This window comes from Panthera onca, chromosome F1, assembly GCF_046562875.1.
Source record: "Panthera onca isolate mPanOnc1 chromosome F1, mPanOnc1 haplotype 2, whole genome shotgun sequence".
Lineage (NCBI taxonomy): Eukaryota > Metazoa > Chordata > Mammalia > Carnivora > Felidae > Panthera > Panthera onca.
The window spans coordinates 54,188,640-54,200,466 of NC_138355.1; the positions used below are offsets into that span (position 1 = coordinate 54,188,640).

At 36.1% G+C, this 11,827-nt stretch overlaps 1 pseudogene; it reads left to right on the plus strand.

The window, feature by feature from the left end:
• The first annotated feature begins 454 nt into the window (after positions 1-454).
• Positions 455-1,897, plus strand: LOC132685829 (lipid scramblase CLPTM1L pseudogene; annotated as a pseudogene).
• Positions 1,898-11,827: the final 9,930 nt, after the last annotated feature.

An 11,827-nucleotide genomic window follows, 5' to 3' on the forward strand; every position in this document is an offset into this window, starting at 1 on the left:
GAATAACCCTTAACAAATGATGCTGAGATCAACACCATACGTAAAAGAATGAAGTTGGGCTCTTACCTCACAACACATACAAAAATTTACTCACAGTGGATCCAAGACCTAAATATAAAAGCTAAAACTACAAAACTCTCGAAAATATAGAAGTAAATCTTTATGAATTTAGATTTGGCAAAGAAACTAAATATGACAACAAAAGATCAGTAACAAAAGGTAACATAGATAATTAGGGTTTCCTAAGCAGATCTGTAGCACTTAGATGAAACCAATGGCAAGTGGAATCATGCAGGGCCTGGAGAGGTCAACAGCAGTACCCAAGGTTTTGGTTCTTCTGCAGCAGTAGAAACCCTAACAGTGTATATGATGGGGGGTGGGATGGGGACAACCAGCAGCTGAGACACCTTTTGAAGTGACTGCAGCTCCTTTGTGGCTCAGCAGTGTGTTCCCCATGGATGGCCATGTCTACACCCTCCCATGTGCCTGTAACAGAACTCCATCCAACTTTACCTGAGCAGGAGGCCCAAATATCAGCCAATTGTAAATACCACCACAGGTTCAAAGATGATGCTGAGAATAATGCCTATTTGGTATTGAATACGCAAGACTTTGATGTGGAGTCCAAATGTGATAGGACAGTTCATGTTTCTGAACCAAAGAAAACAAGAAATAAGGGGATGCTGTACACCTACATTGCTCTCTATCAAGCTGGCAATTTATCTTAGCGTAACGGGAAGTATTTTTAGTGTAATGGGAAAGCACCTTATAAATCCTCTTATTTCTTGCACAATCACAAAACCCAAAGCAATCAATCTGCTCTTTGGGGGACCTGCTACACAGCAAATGGAAGTTGAAAAGAAGTGGACAAATGCCTTGAATGAAACTGTTTTTCACTAGAGACCAAGAATAACACTAAATTTGGTGGCAGATGACATTGTCTTTGATAAGTTCTCTCTTCCTGCTGATGTGCATGGATAGGTTAAGATGATCCAGTTAGAAAAAAAAAAATGTGTGTTACTTCCCTATTCTGTTCATAGTTCAGCTGAGCAATGAAGTGAAGGATTTGATGATCATAAATCATCCTACTATTGGGCTACCTGTCACAGTGTCCTACAAAAAGATCTCACTGGGGAGAATATCCTTCAGGATTCATGAGCAAGATTCTATGCTCTCCTTGTAGCAGCTTGGGTTTTCAAAGACAGTTGCTGATGAGGTGAAAGGAATTTTTACAGATACCAACTTCGACCTTCTTTTTGACTGAATTTCATCTTCTTTTCAACTGTTTGGCTTCAAAAAAAACAAATGACATCAGTTTCTGAAGGAAAAACAAGAGCACGACTGCAATACCCACCAAAGCAATGATTTGGCTCTGCTTTTGCAACGCGGTTACATTACTTTTCCTTCTAAAAGAGAAGATGAATTTGCTAGTCCTTATCCCAGCAGGCATTGCACTATAGCAACTGAACTAGAGACAGCAAATGACCGTTCTTTGGAGAGACCCAAGACCTGAATTTCAGTTTGGCGTTTGCAGTGACTCTGAATGGGAAACCAAGGAATGTGATACTCAGGCCATGTGACACTTACCATACCCTGTGTGTACCTGAGGTGCTATGTATTTGCTCCTGCATCTCAAGAATACAAGTTAGTATTCTCGATTAATTATCAGTTTTGTCAATTGATGGAATATGCTTCTGCTTTTGTCTTACGTTACCTCAGCTTTATGAATTACAAGATAAAGTCAGTTTGACATCTACCTTGGAAGGCATTTACCTACAAAGCTGCAAGCACATTCATTGACCATCTCTTGGCTTTTCTTATCACCATGCCAACATCGTATTGGCTGGCATGTTTTAGGGACAGTGAGGTATTTCTTGTTCACCTTTACCAAAGATGATTTTAACCTGTGGATAAAACCAGAGTGAGCACCTCTGAGAAGTTTAATGAGGAAAATCGCTCAGACTAAATGTTCTATCGCTTTAAAGGAGCCACTCTGTGGTTGGCTGTCAGCTGAACAAAGCTGGGATTTAGTATTTTTGGAAACTTTGTCTTATTTCCTTAGACATTACATCCTCAGCATTCCCAAAAATCTCTTGAACGCGTTTCATAGATCTCCTTATTTACCTTTATGTTACATCTGGAAAGAGCTATTTACACTTCCCCTTCACAACATTTAAACATCCTTCTGGGTCACAGAGGTGTTGCCTAGCTTTGGTCACCCTTTTAGTATGGCAGGTCTCCATGCAGGAATGCCCAGTGTTGGCCACACCCTTGTACAGTGTGTGGAGCACACATGGGGCACAGATGGACAACACCTCTCTCTCAGAGACGGGAAGGGTGTTACTGTTGTTTCCAATTGTTCCTTGTGTGAATTTCAAATGCCTATGTAAATTTACCCACTTGGATACCCTGGAATCAGATGGCTTTTTTCTTTTTGCTTCAATTTTGATTGTTTTAAAGTTTATTGTATTAATTTTCCAATTTAAAGTAAATGTACCTGGATGTGAAAATAATACATGAATTGGACTTGATTCAAATTATTTTTAACCTTTTGTTTGGTTTGATGTGTTTCAAAGGATCATGATGAAAGTGAAAAGACCATCCACATAATCGGAGAAAACATATGCTAATAGTATATCCAATAAAAGACTAGTATCTAGAATATATACAAAAGCTTGTATAACTCAGTAATAAAGAAAAAATAATTCAATTAAAAATGAGAAAAGGTTCTGAATAGACATTTCTCTAAAGAAGATAGATATACAAATGGCCAATATGTACGTAAAAAGATGCTCAACATTAGTCATCAAGGATGTGCCAATCAAAACCATAGTGAGGGGAACCTGGATTGGGTAAGCATTGGTTAACCAGTTGGTTCAGCGTCCAGTCTTGATTTTGGCTCAGGTCATGATCTTGTGTTTCGTGAGTTCGAGCCCTGCATCAGGCTCTGAACTGAAAGAGCCTGCTTGGGATTCTCTGTCTCCCATTCTCTTTGCCCCTCCCCCACTCACACTCTCTCTCAAAAACAAAAACAAAAATATTGAGGCACCTGGGTGGCTCAGTCAGTTAAGTGTAGGACTTTGGCTCAGGTCATGATCTCACGGTTTGTGGGTTCAAGCCCCACATCTGGCTCTGTGCTGACAGCTAGGAGCCTGCAGCCTGCTTTGGATTCTGTGTCTCCCTCCCTCCCTCTCTCTGCCCCACCCCACTTGCACTCTCTGTTTCTCTGAAAAATAAATAAATATGAAAAAATATTAAAATAAACAAATAAACATAAAAAAACACGGTGAGATACCACTTTAAAACGAATAGGATGACTAGAATAAAAAAAAAAACAGATAACAGCAAGCATTGGCAAGGGACGAGATAAATCAGAACTCGTATACACTGCTGGTTGGAATGCAAAATGATGTAGCAGCTTTGGGAAACAGTCTGGCAGCTCCTCAAACTTTGAAACTTTGAGTTACCATATGACCCAGCAATTCCACTTCTGGATATATTCCCAAGAGAAATAACAATATATGCCCATACAGAAGCTTGTACATAAATATTTATAGCAGCATTACTCATAGTGGCTACAAGGCGGAAACAACCAAAATGTCAATCAAAGGATAAACGGATAAACAAAATATGGTATATCCTTACAATGGAAATTTATTCAACCATAAAAAGTAACGAAACACTGAAACATGCCACAACACGGATGAACCTTGAAAACATTATGCTGATAGAAGTTAGTCCCAGTCACAAAAGACCACATACTACACGATTCCATTCATGTAAAAGAATAGGGAAATATATAGATCTAGAAAGTAGATTAGTGCTCGCTTATGGCTAGGTGAGAGGGCACCGGGGATGTGGGGAATAGATACCTAAAGGATGTGGGGTTATTTTTTGAGGTGTAAAAAAAATTTTTTAATTGACTGTGTTGATGGCTGTACATGTTTATAAATATACGCAAAGTCACATTGAGCCATACAGTCCAAGTGTGTGAATTATAGGGTATGTGAAAAATACGTTAGGAGAGAGAGGTGCTGGTGGTACAAAGACCCATTTGAGAGCCATTGCAAGATCAGGGAAAATAGATGTGTGTGTGTGTGTGTGTGTGTGTGTGTGTGTGTGTGTGTGTGAACTAGAGTAGAAGTTACTTAAAATGACAAAGAAAGTGCATAATAAAATAGCTATCTTATATTGCACTGACTATGGTGAAGGTCTGTTAATGCTCAAATCAATTAATCTTTACAATAATCTTAGAAGTAGGTCATTTTCCAGAGTATAGGAAAGAAACTGAGGAAGAGAGCTCAAATAATTGCTCAAGTGTATGGTGCTAGAAATAAACTGAACCAAACATCTAACCATTGGCTTGGTGACTTTAGAATCCACGTTTTTTAGGATATTGAAACTTGGATGATTAATGGTTCCTTTCAGCCAACATTAATTCAATGTCAAATATGTTCAAAACATTGAATTAGATGCTGAGATATAAAGTCAAATATGATGTCATTAACATCAATAACCTGTATCATGGAAGACAATGATATGTACCATAAATCTGTAATTACAGTGAGATGTGATACCTACAGAGGTATATACTAAGTGCCAGAGGAACATACAAGAAGATTCAAATGCTATGAAACAAATGACAGCCTATATATATATATATATATATATATATATATATATATACACACACATATATATAATAACGTTTGGGTCTGGAATAATTGTTGATCATTTAGATATATGTAGTTAACTCTCTACAAGTAGATTCTACAAATATTATCTACATCTATGCCTATGATTGTGTTCTTTTATTTATTTTCATTCTGCATTCTCTATTCTATACATTGCATTCTGTGTTCTATTCTTATTATGCAACATTCTTGGCTGGGGCTTTGTTACTAAACTTTTTATGATGCTTTTTAAATATCTACCTCCAGATCCTCTATTGTAGACTATTAAGTCATTTAGTACAGGTAATATGCCTTATTCATCTTCCTGTCATATCATCAAGGTCACTGCCTGACTTGTGGGTGATTAATAAATATTTTTGAATAAGGAAATAATGGCATAAGTGAACAAATAAATGGATGGATCAATGGATTCTTTTGCCCATAAACATTATATAGAATATATACTAGTTTGTGTGTAGTAAAAATTGGTTATAGAAGGGAATAGGTGTGTTTTTTTGTTTTTTTTTTAATTTTTGGATTTAATGAATCAACAATGGATAGATAGATAGAACCAGTACATAAGGAATTCATTAGAAAATCAAAGTTAGAGCTTATCAATTTTAGAGCATTTTCACAGAAGTGAGAATTGAATCACTCCAAGAGAAAGAATAGGCAATGTCCATAAGACATAAGGAATGGATTTATTTAATCATTCCTGAATAAAAGAAAGGGCTCAAAGAATTTAAAAAAATTGAATTATAGTTGGCTCCACTAACCAAGTTCTCTACTTTCTCCTAAAACCCTCAAAACCAACAATGCAGAATACTAATGTTCCAAAATTTTTCCTGCAAAAATATCAGGGAATTTGTGGTAGGTTAAAGGATTCCAAATGCAAATGCATTATGAAATTCCTGACCACATTATCTTAATTCAGTTAGAGATTATAGAATTACAGAAACTGCTGTGAAGAACAGAAATACCAGGCATTAGAGGAGAGAAAAGGAGCTGTTCTTAGAAAGACTGAAGACAGAAGTTTATGATTAAACCAGGGATTTGAGAGACGAGCAGTTTTGAGCGATGCTAAGATCCAAGGCATGACCCCAGAATGTGCAATCAAATTATTGTGGAGTTTAAGAATTTTGTGACACCATAAATGAAAGGACGTCGGTAATCAACATGGAGATGTTTATGTCATCATTACGAGGCATAGACTAGAGCTGAAAATTGAATAAGAAACTCTAGAATCTGAAGAAAACGGAAAACGGTCATGGATTTCTTTATGACTGTCAGGAGTTTAACAAAGTCAGATGTCGTAACAATCTCTTGAACAACAAATTCTCTTTAGTTTACTATAATCTTCAGGTAAGAAATGAAATTAAACTTCTCTATAATGGTAATATTTTATTCCCTTTACACTAACATGAATCTCCTCTCTCTGACAGAAACCTGCCTCTCAAGGGCTCTTAATGTCACTTGTCACTTAACAAAGTCTGTGTTACTGTGTTGGCTGAAAGTCATGTTCAATTTTCACAACCTCTTTATTAATAATCAGAGTGTATCTCAAGAGACAAAATCCTCATACCTCATACCTACTTTTAGAAAAAAAAAAAGCTAATAGCTTTTACATCCATTGCAAAAGCAAGTCATTTAGGAGAGAAAAAGCTATCTGATTGTTTCAGCCAATTTAAATTAAATTGAAATGCCTTTTTATGAAACTGGCTGAATGTGCTACGAAAGATTAAGATGCTTCAGCATTAAGAATGGGGTTAGTTTGACAAAATGCCAGCTTACCCTCTGATTTTCATTCATCAGTGAAATTTCTAAGTTCTTTTTTTGCCTTTTAAATCTGTGATCCCATGAGTCATAATTCTACAGGTATTTCCTTTTTTTCCCTTAATTTTGTTAAATTGACACTGATAACATCCCTAATGGAAAATACAACTGCAACGCAGTCAGTTCACTGTATGAGAAATATATATGTGTTTCACAATATGAAAAATTCAGAGGGTTTGGTAGTCATAAAAATGTTTATTTGTGAGGCACCTACTTAAATACAAGTATAAAAAACTCCTTAGTTTTCTCCCAAATAATTTTACTCTATTTTTTTTTAATCTAAGAATTACGACATTCTCTTTGGAATGTTCTGGCAAACAGGAGTCACATAAGTTTTACTTGAGGAGGAAGGTGAAGACTAATTGTGCTTTGTTTTTGTTTATCTGTTCTAAAATCCTGAGGAGTTTATGTGGCCATATTACTTGTCATTTGGAATAACTCAGTCTTACAGACAGCCTAAATTTATTGAGGATTATAATAATAGTATTAACAGCTACAATAACAACACTGACTTATGGAACTATGTGCCAGGAATTATGCCAACAAGTATACATGCATAGGTCTAATTTGATACCCTAGCAATTCGTCCTCTAGATACTACCCCACCCTGCTATTCAGAACACTGACCTCACTGCAGGAGAAGTGACATATGCAGAATTTCACAAAACAACTAGGAGACCTAAAATCCAAACTCAGGTGTCATGCTTATACCTTTATAATCTTGAAATGCTTTAGAATCTCAAACTTGGGTTGAACCATCTCATTTCTGTCCTTTTTTCCTCCTTAGTTCACTACTCTGAACATGTCCTCGAATAACCACAAAAATAGCCCTCAAAATAGATTTGATTTGGGGGTTAAAAATAAAGTTTAGCAAGTAAGTGAATTCACAAATACAGAATCCACATTTTGGGATGAGCACTGGGTGTTGTATGGAAACTAATTTGACAATAAATTTCATATAATAAAAAAAATTCAGAATATAAAAAAAAACAAACACAGAATCCACAACCAGCAAAGATCAACTGCATTTTTATGACTTAATTTTGTTGTCCGTCCCTCCAAGTCCATGGAGAGCATTATAAAAATAATCTGAGAAGGCATATTATTCTATTGATAAATTATATGTTGCATCTAAAACAGAAATAGGAGCACACTAAGTACAATTGTTTTTCACCTATAAAAAAACCCTAAAGGTGTATGTGAGTGATTTTTTTATTTCAATTATCTGCAATGCTGGAAAGATTTTATTTTCAACTTTAGCCTGTGATAGAAAGGGATATTACTATTTATATGTACTAACATAGTCTATTAATCATCTATTGCTATATAACAAATTAACTGAAGGTTAGTGACTTAAAAAATTATCTTGGGGCGCCCGGGTGGCTCAGTTGGTTAAGCCACCGACTTTTAATTTCGGCTCAGGTCATGATCTCATGGCTCATCAGATTGAGTTCCAGTTGGGCTCTGCATTCAGAGCACAGAGCCTGCTTGGGATTCTCTGTCCCTCTCTCTCTCTGCCCCTCCCCAACTTGCACACATAGGCACACGCACGTGCCCCCACTAGGACCCACCCTCTCTTTCTATCTCTGTCTCAAAAATAAATTTTAAAAAATTTACTATTTTATGTAGTCTGTAAATGAAGTGGTTTAGCTGCTTGGTTCTGGTGCAAAATTTTTAGTGAGTCATTTGAAGGCTTGACTGGGACTGGAGTATCGCCTTCTACTCCCTTCCATGGCTGTTAGCTCTAGGCCTGGATTCCTTATCTCTCTTGGTCTCTTGGTAGGAGACCTCAGTTTCTCCCCAAGGTCTGTCCATAAAGCTGCTAAAAACATGACTAACTTCAGCTAGAAAAGAGAGAGAGGAAATTAGTTTTGTTTGGTGGTCATGGAAACTCAGGCCTACAGTAATGTTGAAAAATAGAGTAATTTCCCAGGTTAATATATAATTGTGTATTAAATATATGCTATTTAAGTATTATTATATCCTGATGAACATATAATTTTTATAGAGTCCATTGATATTTGTTATATTAAAGATAAATTAATCAACAATTAAATGAATTACTTTAAAATATTTTTAATCTTTCAATGGCACTTTTATAGAGGATCATATATACTAATCTTATGCAAAAGAATTCATATTAAGTCTTATTTTAATGAAAGCATTTTGCAAGCACATTATATATTAGGTACTTTCTTTTTTTTAATCTGACAGTATCCATTCATTCACACATGTTTTCACCCTCATCATTCATGCATGCATTCATTTAACAACCATTCATAGAGTGCCTACTACCTGTCAGACACAGTTATAAGCATGGAAATCCTAAAGTGAATAAAACAGACAAAGAATGTTACCTCATGTAGTTTTCATTCTAGTGACATTAGACAGATCATGAGCATATTAATAAGTAAAATATATATGTTAGCTATTGATAGTACATGGAAGAAACCAAAACTGAATAGTAGAGAAGAAACCATTCCAGATGAGTGAACTATTAATACAATTATTGGACACTACCTCAGTGTTGTTATCTAAGAAAATATAAGCAGAGAAATACTGAGTTGTAAACATTCCTGACATGTGACATATTTAAACAATACCAAAGGACACTATTTGGCTGGAACAGAGTGAGCAAGAGAGGGAAGAGGAGGAAATAAAATCAGACCTGGATGCTCTGTTATTGTCTAAATCATCATAAGGATTTCTTTTTTTTTTTCTTTTTTTTTTTCTTAATCAGAAGAGAAGCCATTGGAGAGAGAAAGAAAGAGAAAAAAAAAACCCACACAAAGTATTAGTTGCAAGTCTATTAAAATAATTACAGTGACTGATGAAAATGGCTTATGGTGTTAGTAGTAATTAATTTATAGACTCAATATAATTTTCACTAAAGCCCCAGCATGCTTTTGTGGAACTAGGCAAAGTAATTCTCAAATATATTAGAAACAAAAAAAGGTAAAGAATGGTAAAATTTCTGATGAAGAAAAACAGGATAAGTTCTTGTTATGCATAATATCAATAATGCATTTGAAAGTATAGAAAGTTAAAGCACTGAAGAAATGCTGGGTGATACATAACTAAACCTAACAGAATAGGAGGAGTATAGGATCGAGGTTTTGGGTAATCTTTTATGAGAAAGATGTTTGTTATGCCCAGAATTCGTGATCCCCAAATACCGCCAGGGAGCTGAGTCCGATGTAAAAGCAAAAGAGCCTGTATTCGAGCTAGCTTGAGCCCAATCCCCTACCTGCACCGACGCAGCGGTGAGATACCGGGAAGAAAAAGCAAGTTTCAAAAGGACCAAGGTTTTATTGGGGCCTAGGGGCAATTGGTGAGGTAGTGGCTGTGGCCTCAGCCAATTGGCTGGGGAAGGGTCTGAGTCCTGTTAGGCAGGTGAGCGGGAGGTTACTCAAGGGGAGGAGGCATGGTCAAGGTGAAGGACACAGAACAAGATGGAGTCTGCCCGCGTAGGCCCGCCTTTTCAATGTTAATTTCTTCACTGGCCTTTAACATATTCATACATTTTAATGCACTGATATTATGCTTTATTTTGCTACAAAATTAGAAGAAATACAATAAAATACTTGATGATATGTTAAAATAATTAGAGTGAAGGTCTGGGTTATCTCTCTAATAAAATTTTACTTCAATTTGATATGCTTTATTGAGTTGGAGCAAAAAAAGTACAAACTTCCAGTTATAAGATAAGTGAGTACTAGGAGTGGAATGTACAACATGATGACAGAAAACAGTGTTGTATAATATACGGGAATGTTGTGAAGAGACTAAATCTTAACTGTTTCTCATCACAAGGAGAAATTGTTTCCTTTCTTCTCTTTTCATTATATCTTTACAAGAGGGATGGTAACTAAACCCATTAAGGTAATCATTTCACTTTCAATCATGTGTAAGTCAAACCATCATGCTGTACACATTAAACTCACACCGTGACATATGTAAATTACTTCTCAATAAAACCAGAAGAAAAAGAGATTAATTTGTAGACAAGAAATTACCAATTGCAACTAATCTAGATATACCATGTGATATCCTGACTTATCATAAGAAGTATATATTTGGTTTTTGTTTCCTTTCTGATACTGAGCTCTTAAAACCCTTGGAATTTCCTGAATCATTAGAGCTATGAAGATTCTTTTGTTATGTTAATGAGCTTGGTTTTGTTATGTTGGAACCACCTAAAAATGAGCTGCTGGCCTGAAAAGCCAACCTTGCCATTAGAGGGCTGGAACTTTAGTCTCCTCCCAACCCTCTATCTCCTGGGTGGGGCGAGGGGCTGGAAGTTGAAACAATTGCCAAGGGCAATGATTTATTCAATCATGCCTATGTAATGAAGCCTCTCCAAAAATCTGAAAGGACTGGCTTCAGAGGGCTTCAATTTGTTGAAGACGCGCAGATCTGAAGAGAATGGTGCACGTGGAGAGGGCACGGATCTCCATGCCTTTTGTCATACATTGCCCTATGCCTCTCTTCCTGTTAGCTGTTCCTGAGTTCCTGTATCCTTTTACAGTAAACCAGTGATCTAGTAAGTAAAATGTTTCTCTGAGTTCTGTGAGCTGTTCTAGCAAATTAATGAAACTCAAGGGAGGGGTTTGTGGGAACATCTGATTTATAGCCAGTCCGGCAGAAGCACAGGTAATAACCCAGGCCAGGAAGTGGCTTCTGAAATCTGTTGGGGTGGCGGGGAGGGTCGGGGGCAGCTTTGTGGCACTGATCTTTTACTTGTGGAATCTGATGTTATCTTTGGGTAGATAGTGTCAAAACTGAGTTGAATTCTTAGACATGCTGCTGACATCTAAGAATTGCTTCTTGGTGGTATGGGAAACCCCCACACTCACACCCACAAATCATACTTGTGCTCCAATTTGTTCACACCCTTGAACCCATTAGAATACATCTGCACCTTGATTATTGGAAAAAAATCACAGAAGATTTACTTTATTCTGTTTACCACTCTAAACAGTATTCTTGCATGTCAGTATTTTATTTGTTCTCTGTTCAAATTAATATTCATATATCTTAAAGGCTTTGAGTTTTTTTTTCCTGCTGAGTTGAGGTGATGGCAGGAAGAGATGAAACCAATAAAAAAGTAAATATTATAGTAATGTGTGTTTATTATTTAATAGTTTATAGTTTGTTAATTTGAATCATAACCATAAATATAGCAGCTTCCAGTCATTAGTTTTTACTTCGTTCCAGGCACGACACTATATATATCTATATATCTATATATCTATATATCTATATCTATATATATCTATATATCTATATATCTAATATCTATATATATATATCGTCTCTTT